Here is an 8,449-nt window from a genome sequence, read left to right on the forward strand (position 1 = left end):
AACCTACCATCTCTACTGTGGGCAGTACGACCCAAAGTGAATGAGCTAATATAAATGGGAACACCAAGTGCTGTTAGCTTTAGATAATAGCAGCTGGACAATGGGGTAGTGACCTTCTCCCAAAAAGGTGGGTCGCACATCCAGGCTGTGGGTCATTCATTTAATTTGCATATAGAATACCTGCTGTGTGCAGAGCACGGTTCAAAGTACACAAAAGTAGATGTTATGCTCTCTGTCCTCAAGGAGCAGATAACGAAGATAAAGGAGCCCTACTCTCGCAGCGCACGAGCAATTCATGATCAATGAGTGTACGCAGAATCATGAGCACCAACTTTATCCTGAAGTGTTGAGAGAACCCAAGTGAGGGAGAAATGAATGTTTTCATTTTAATTTCTGTATCTTCCACTTTTATTCAACAAATATTTACTATACGCCTACTAAATGCCAAGTCCCACAGGACTCTAGAAACTTTGTAGAAAGGATTTCAGACAGATTCCCAGGATGTGTAAAATACTAGAAAGAGAAAATAAATTGAAAGTGGGGAAAAGGAATCTAGAAATCAAGTATGCAACGAAGTGAATTCAGCAATAAAGCAAAACACGTAAACCATGATTACTTACATTTCCACCATGGATGGGCCGTAGGATGTATGACATAATAAATAATTTGCATAACAAACCCAACATCTGGTAGAGGGGTTTTGTTTTCCCATAGAAATGATGAAGTCTCACTAAGGCACAAGATATGGTGAATGTAATTCTACTGAAACTGTGGTGGGTGTGGGGAAGGCAACATAGTCCAGCTGAGACACTGGGTTGTCTGCTAACTGGACCTAACCTACGGATGGATTTCGTCGTATCTGGGAGCTCAGGTGGACTGCATGCATTTTAAACAACTCTGGGTTGTTCTCTGCACTAATATTTTAATAAATATTTAGTGGCAGTGAGCTCAGAATTGTAATCTTTGGCAATGCCTGGGGTGCAGCTGCCATTCTTTATTGGTGGCTGAGTAAGATATGAGGCTCTCAACTTCTAACACATTTTTGTTTTGTTTTAACACGGCTCACCAAGATGGAAGAACACAGCCTATAGGTCCACTTACTAAATGGATTCCCACTTTACAGTGAAGAAGGAGCTTGCAGTAACCACAAAAGTTTCTGTATAAGCAAATTTAGGGAATTGAATTTCAGACAGTGTGGTTGTCTCCTTACTTACGAACTTGGAATACCTACCTAGGTAACAACTAGCATCAAAGGTTTTTGATCTGTAGCCTTTCTTTCTGTCCATAATTGGCTAGTAGCTTCTGCTATATATACAAACCATTCTCTGTCCGAGAAAATTAAACTATATCATCAGAGTAAGAAAGAATATTTATTTTTCTTTTGTGTGAGTGCGGTTTTTGTTTTTCTGGTGTTTTTTGGGGGGAAGAGTTGTTTTTGAGGAAGGACTTGCTCTGTCACCCAGGCTGGAGTGCAGTAGCCCTATTATAGCTCACTGTAGCCTCGACCTCCTGGGCTCAAGTGATCCTCCGGCCTCAGCCTCCCGAGTAGCTGGGTCTAGAGATGCACACCACCATGCCTGGCTAATCTTTTAAGTTTTTTGTAGAAACAGAGTCTTGCTATGTTACCCAAGCTGGTCTCAAACTCCTGGCCTCAAGCAATCCTCCCGCCTTGGCCTCCCCAAAGTGCTGGTATTATAGCCATGAACCATTATGCCCAGCCTCCTTTTTTTTTTTTTTTTTTTCCTTAATAGCAAGGGAGGCTATGCAACCAGCTTATCCAAAGATGGCATCGGGTTTTTTTTGTTTTGTTTTGTTTTTGTTTTTATGAGTGGAAAAGTACATGGTATCAGAGCTCAGCCTGGATCAGCCCTCAGGAAAGTTGTTCCCACAGCTCTGACCCATGAAGCAGAAGGGCAGTGCCTGGTCAATTCGTCCATGGCCCATAGCTGAGGATAGGTCAATAAAAGTTGCAAATGATTTGATATTATTCTTACTACCATAAGGCAAAAATTATGGCAGTAGCAGCCTATTGTGGAATTATTATTTAAAGCTCATCTGTTCCTTATGTCAAATGCTGATCTGAGAATCCCAATTTATACAATTTGTTAAAAAGCTGGCATGGAATTTGGGTAGAATGGCCAATAAACAAATAGACTTTTCATTTGAGTTAGAGGAGACACAGGATGTCCTTATTGAAGGCAAGATAAACTGGACTCTGTGTCTAGCCAAACAAAGCCAAGTCCATAGAGTGATAAAATAAAAATGAACACAATAAATAAATAAAGCAATCAATACACCTGAGGATTGGAGCTCATGATTCAGAAGCATTGACAACTCTAGAGACAGAAAGTTCTATGTGGGTGCTTTAGATTAGGGTCAAGTTTTAAAATTGCCTGGGCAGCGAAGGACCATAACTGGGTTCTAGTCAGAGACTCGCCTCATATTTATAAAACTTGGGGCAGTTGACCCCGTTTTGTAAGAGCTGGAGGAAGTGAACTTCCTAGGTGTTACTCAGCATTGGGCCACACACAAACCCACTTTCCAGAATAACTCAGAAAGCTTCCAGAGTCTGCCTTTGTTGCCAGAGATCTATCAGCCAGATTCAATTCTTACCACAATGTATTGAAGTAAAGTATTTTTAAGACAGTGAAAGGCTGGGCCCGGGGGCTCACGCCTGTTATCCCAACACTTTGGGAGGCTGAGGCGGGCTGATCACGAGGTCAGGAGATCGAGACCAGCCTGGCCAACATGGTGAAACCCCATCTCTACTAAAAATACAAAAATTAGCCTGGCGTGGTGGCACATGCCTGTAATCCCAGCTGCTCAGGAGGCTGAGGCGGGAGAATTGCTTGAACCCAGGAGGCAAAGGTTGCGGTGAGCCAAGATCGCACCACTGCACTCCAGTCTGGCGACAGAGGGAGACTCCGTCTCAAAAAAACTAAATAAATAAATACGATGAAAAATGTAGGATAAACTGTAACTTTGATGAAGTCCTGAGTGGCCTCTTTCTATCTTGGTTTTTCACAGCTTCTTCATTGGACTTGTTAAAGGTTATTTTTGGTTACCCAAAAATCCTTCTTAAACCAAATGTATGGAAAGGAGGACCCACATTTGCAGTAACATTTTGAAACTAAAACTGATTCTTAGTTATTTGCGTGATGTTACATGAGAACTTCGCCTTCAGAACACTGCAAGTGATGATTTTAATAGTTCTCAGCTAACACCAGGTTGCAAGTAGAGCTTTCTCCCTCAGTGCTAGGGGAGGCATAATGCCAAGCTTATGAGGGCAGGTGCAGGGGCGAGACTGACTGGGGAGATTTCTGGCCACCTCACTTACTGGTTGTGTGACTTCAAAAAGTAAATTGACCTCCCTGGTCTCACAGTCTTCAACGTTTTAAAATGTAAATAATACCAGGATTAGGCCAGGCACGGTGGCTCACGCCTGTAATCCCAGCACTTTGGGAGGTCGAGCTGGGCAGATCACTTGAGGTCAGGAGTTCCAGACCAGCCTGGCCAATATGGTGAAACTCTGTCTCTACTGAAAACATAACATAAATTAGCTGGGCATGGCGGCTGGCCCCTGTAATCCCAGCTACCCCAGAGGATGAGACAGGAGAATAGCTTGAGCCTGGAAGGCAGAGATTGCAGTGAGTCGAGATTGCACCACTACTCCATCCCGGTGAGACTGTCTCAAAACAAAAACAAAAACAAAAACAGGATTAAATAAGAATGCATACACATGGCTAAGCTCAGTACAATTTGCAGATGCAGACACGACTCAATACATGACAACTATGGATAATATAATAACAATAATAGAAATAAGGCCTAAGTCCAGTAGTTGCCCCTGTGCCCAGTCCCTACTTTCATTTAAAAGACACCCTTGGCCAGGCATGGTGGCTCACACCTGTGATCTTAGCACTTTAGGAGGTTGTAGCAGGAGGATCACTTGAGCCCAGGAGTTTGAAACCTGCCTGGGCAGCATGGTGAGACCCAGTCTCTACAAAAAATACGGAAAGTAGCCAGGCATGGTGGTTTGCACCTATAGTCCCAACTACTTGGGAGGCTGAGGTGGGAGGATCGCTTGAGCCAAGGAGGTCAAGGCTGCAGTGAGCCGTGATTGGGCCACTGTCCTGCAACCTGGGTGACAGAGAAAGACTCCGTCTCCAAAATAAAAAAATAAAAGCTACCCTTCTGGGTAGGCAGGCCTGAGTGTTCAGTAGAGCTTGACTTTTAAAAGAACCATCCTGTGGGGAGGCTTCCAGCCCCACTTTTCCCCATCACCACCATCCCCAGCTTCTCCTGTCTCCCAAGATAGGGAGGCTGGGAAACACACGCCCAAGTGCTTGCCAGGAAGTATGGGAGTGGGAGTGAGAGACTGCCTGATAATAAGAGAAGTTGGGTTACTGGAGCCCTGATCTTGGGGCACCTCCCAAGCCACCCAAGGCTCAGAACACGTGGAAAGTGGAGAGCGGTGTTCAGACAAGCTAAACATTCGGAGATACTGAATATTTGGGTCCAGACCACCACAGTAAAGCAAATTGCACCCATTTTTTTTTTGTTTTGATTTCCTAGTGCATATAAAAGATATGTTTACACTACACTGTAGTTTACACTACACTGTAGTCTATTAACTGTGAAATAGCACTATATCTAAAAAAAAATGTACATACCTTAATTTTACAATACTTTATTGCTGAGTCGCAGCAAGCACGCCGGCAGGAGACACGTGGGTCCTGCACTCCGGCCTCTGGAGACCAAGATTTGCTTTCTGCTTACTCTGGACTGAGGTGCTCATGATGGAGTCAGCCAAAGAGGAGAAAATCTGTTCTGGTGAGCCCTGGCCTCTTCTAGCCCCCAGGTATGCCATGACTGAGGAGTGGGCACCAGGGACCAGACTGAGGTTGGGTTTCAAACCAAGATACTTGATTCTCCTAGTTAAGATAAACAGCTTTGAGTGCTTGACGGTGAAAATGGCATAATCCATGTTAACATGTCACAACTTGAAGGCGTGACAGTTAAAGAACACACTGGGACTTGTGGCACATGGAAATGTGTGCACAGAAAAGAGAAATCTCTAATTCTTTAAAAGTAGGAAGACATTCTTCCTTGCCAAAATGCATACATTCGGCTCAGTTATCAAGTTTGAAAATCTCCAAGAATTAAAGAGAGGGTCCCATCACAGCCCTTGGGTTTACAGCAATATGTTCTGCAGTGGCCCTGATTGACTCTGTATTGTGAAATCAGCCCTTACATACAACTGGAGGAAGTGTGAATTTCATCACACATTCACAACTATTACGGTTACCAAAATCATACTTCGTTCACTCTGTTCCTCCTTTTAGCACCTCTGGCTTGTATCCATGCTGCTTTCATTTTTATTTTGACTGTGTACACACAGCTTTGTAATCGGCTCTTCTTTGGAGGGAACACACTAAACACTGATACAAGTGCAGCCTGGAGAGATCCTCTTTCAGTTGTTCCGCCTGGATTCACCGCATTTGCTGCCTTCTTGTTTACCTTGGGATTCATTTTAGGAACAACCATAGCTATTGGGAAGTTTTTTGTTTGTTTTTACCTTACAAGTTCTGGGATAACATGTGCAGATCATGCAGGTTTGTTACATAGGTATACACATGCCATAGTGGTTTGCTGTATCTATCAACTTGTCATCTAGGTTTTAAGCCCCACATGCATTAGGTATTTGTCCTAATGCTCTCCCTCCCCTTGTCCCCCACCTCCCAACAGGCCTTGGTGTGTAATGTTCCCCTTCCTGTGTCCATGTGTTCTTATTGTTCAACTCCCACTTATGAGTGAGAACATGCAGTGTTTGGTTTTCTGTTCCTCTGTTAGTTTGCTGAGGATGATGGTTTCCAGCTTCATCCATGTCCCTGCAAAGGACATGAACTCATTCTTTTTTTTATGGCTGCATAATATTCCACAGTGGATATGTGGCATATTTTCTTTACCCAGTTGATCATTGACGGACATTTGGGTTGGTTCCATGTCTTTGCTATTGTGAATAGTGCCACAAGAAACATACGTGTGCATGTGTCTTTATAGTAGAATTATTTATAATCCTTTGGGTATATACCCAGTAATGGGATGGCTGGGTCAAATGGTATTTCTGGTTCTAGATCCTTGAGGAATCACCCCACTGTCTTCCACAATGGTTGAACTAATTTACACTCCCACCAGCAGTGTAAAAGTGTTCCTATTTCTCCACATCCTCACCAGCATCTGTTGTTTCCTGACTTTTTAATGATCACCATTCTAACTGGCATGAGATGGTATCTCATTGTGGTTTTGACTTGCATTTCTCTAATGACCAAGAAGTTTGTTTTTTATCCAGATGAAAATCATCCTCAGAAACAAAACTTTTAGTCAGTCATGGATTGAAGAGAAAGCTAAAGATTGAATTTAACATTATCAACTAGAGGTCTTTGTTTTTCTTTATTGATATGAGAAGTAAATGGAGGAACTTTAAACAAGTATTTGTGTGGTAAGGGGTCCCTGAAGGAGATGGCCTGGAGTGGCCAATGAGAGAAGGCTATCACCAGTACAGCTTAACACTAGAACAGTTGAAATAAAAAGCAGATAGGAGGCTGGGCACAGTGGCTCATGCCTGTAATCCCAGCAACTTGGGAGGCCCAGGCTGGAGTGCAGTGGCACAATCATATCTCACTGCAGGCTTGAACTCCTGGGCTTAAAGGCTCCTCTTGCCTCAGCCTCCAAGGTTACTGGGACTACAGATCCACACCACTACACCCAACTAATTTTTAATTTTTTTTTTTTTTTGTAGAGACAGGGTCTCACTATTTTGCCCAGGCTGGTCTTGAACTCCTGGCCTCAAGCAATCCTCCCACCTCAGTCTCCCAAAGTGCTGGGATTACAGGCATGAGCCACTGGCCCTGATACAATTTTTCTAAATGTGTATATATCTTGAAAATGTCTGGAAAGATTTAAGTTCAAAGTGGTTATGATGGTGGGAATTTTTTTCCACTTTATTTGTCTTATTCCTGAAGTTTTTTGAATGAGTATTCTTTTTAGATCATATGAAAATAATTTTTATTTTGGCAAAAGTAAAATGACAAACATTTATTTTTAAAAGTTTCTGAATAAATATTTGCTATTTTCTTCCCTTGAAGAAATTAAAAATCAATGACTATCAAGTGGGAAAAAAATGTTGTTATATTGAAATGCTCAAATGCAAATCAAAACCATGAGGATGTGGGGCAACAGGAACTCTCACTCATTGCTGGTGGGAATGCCAAATGGTACAGCTACTTTGAAAGGCAATTTGGAAGTTTCTTACAAAACTAAACATATTCTTACCAGAAGATCTTGCAGTTGCACTCCTTGGTATTTACCCAAATGAATTGAGAAGTTATGCTAACACAGAAACTTGCAAAAGGATTTTTTTTTTTTTTTTTTTTTTTTGAGACAGAGTGTCTTTGTCACCCAGGCTGGAGTGCATTGGTGCGATCTGTGCTCATGGCAACCTCTGCCTCCCAGATTCAAGCGATTCTTCTGCCTCAGCCCCTGAGTAGCTAGGACTACAGGCATGTGTCACCACACCTAGTTAATTTTGTATTTTTAGTAGAGATGGGGTTTCGCCATGTTGGCCAGGGTGGTCTCAAACTCCTGATCTCAGGTGATCTGCTTGCCTCAGCCTCCCAAAGTGCTGGGATTACAGGTGTGAGCCACTGCACCCAGCCCAAAAGGATGTTTAGAGCAACTTTATTCATAACTGCCAAAACTTGGAGGCAACTAAGATGTCCTTGAGTAGGTGAGTGGATATGTAAACTGTAGTACATCCAAACAATGAAACATCATTCAGCACTAAAAAGAAATAAAATATCAAACCATAAAAAGACATGGAGAAAACTTAAATCCCTACTGCTAAGTAAAAGAAGTCAACCTTAAAAAGGCCACATACTGTATGATTTCAATTACATGGCATTCTGGAAAAGGCAAAACTATGGAGACAGTAAAAAGATCAATGGTTGCCAGTGGTTGTGGGGAGGAAAGGATGAATAATGGTCAGTGAAATTACTCTGTATGACACTACAGTATAAGGGTGGATACATGGCATTATACATTTGTCAAAACCCATTGAATGTACAACACCAAGAGCAAACCCTAACGCAAACTATGAACTTTGGGTGATAATGATGTGTCAGTGTAGGTTCATTGGTTCTAACAAATGAACCGTTTTGGTGTAGGACTTTGATAGTGGAGGAAGCTGAGAGTGTGTTGGTGTTGGGCATAATGGAAACTCCCTATACTTTCTGTTCAATGTTTCTGTGAACCTAAAACTACTCTAAAAAAAAAATAGTCTGGGCTGGGCGCAGTGGCTCACACCCGTAATCCCAGCACTTCGGGAGGCCAAGGCAGGTGGATCATGAGGTCAACAGATTGAGATCATCCTGGACAACATGGTGAAACC

General features: G+C 42.5%; 1 pseudogene; it reads left to right on the forward strand.

Moving 5' to 3' along the window:
• Positions 1–5,275: 5,275 nt before the first annotated feature.
• LOC140713395 (palmitoyltransferase ZDHHC6 pseudogene) lies at positions 5,276–8,249 on the forward strand (annotated as a pseudogene).
• Positions 8,250–8,449: the final 200 nt, after the last annotated feature.

The sequence above is a fragment of the Chlorocebus sabaeus genome, chromosome 14 (genome assembly GCF_047675955.1).
Source record: "Chlorocebus sabaeus isolate Y175 chromosome 14, mChlSab1.0.hap1, whole genome shotgun sequence".
Lineage (NCBI taxonomy): Eukaryota > Metazoa > Chordata > Mammalia > Primates > Cercopithecidae > Chlorocebus > Chlorocebus sabaeus.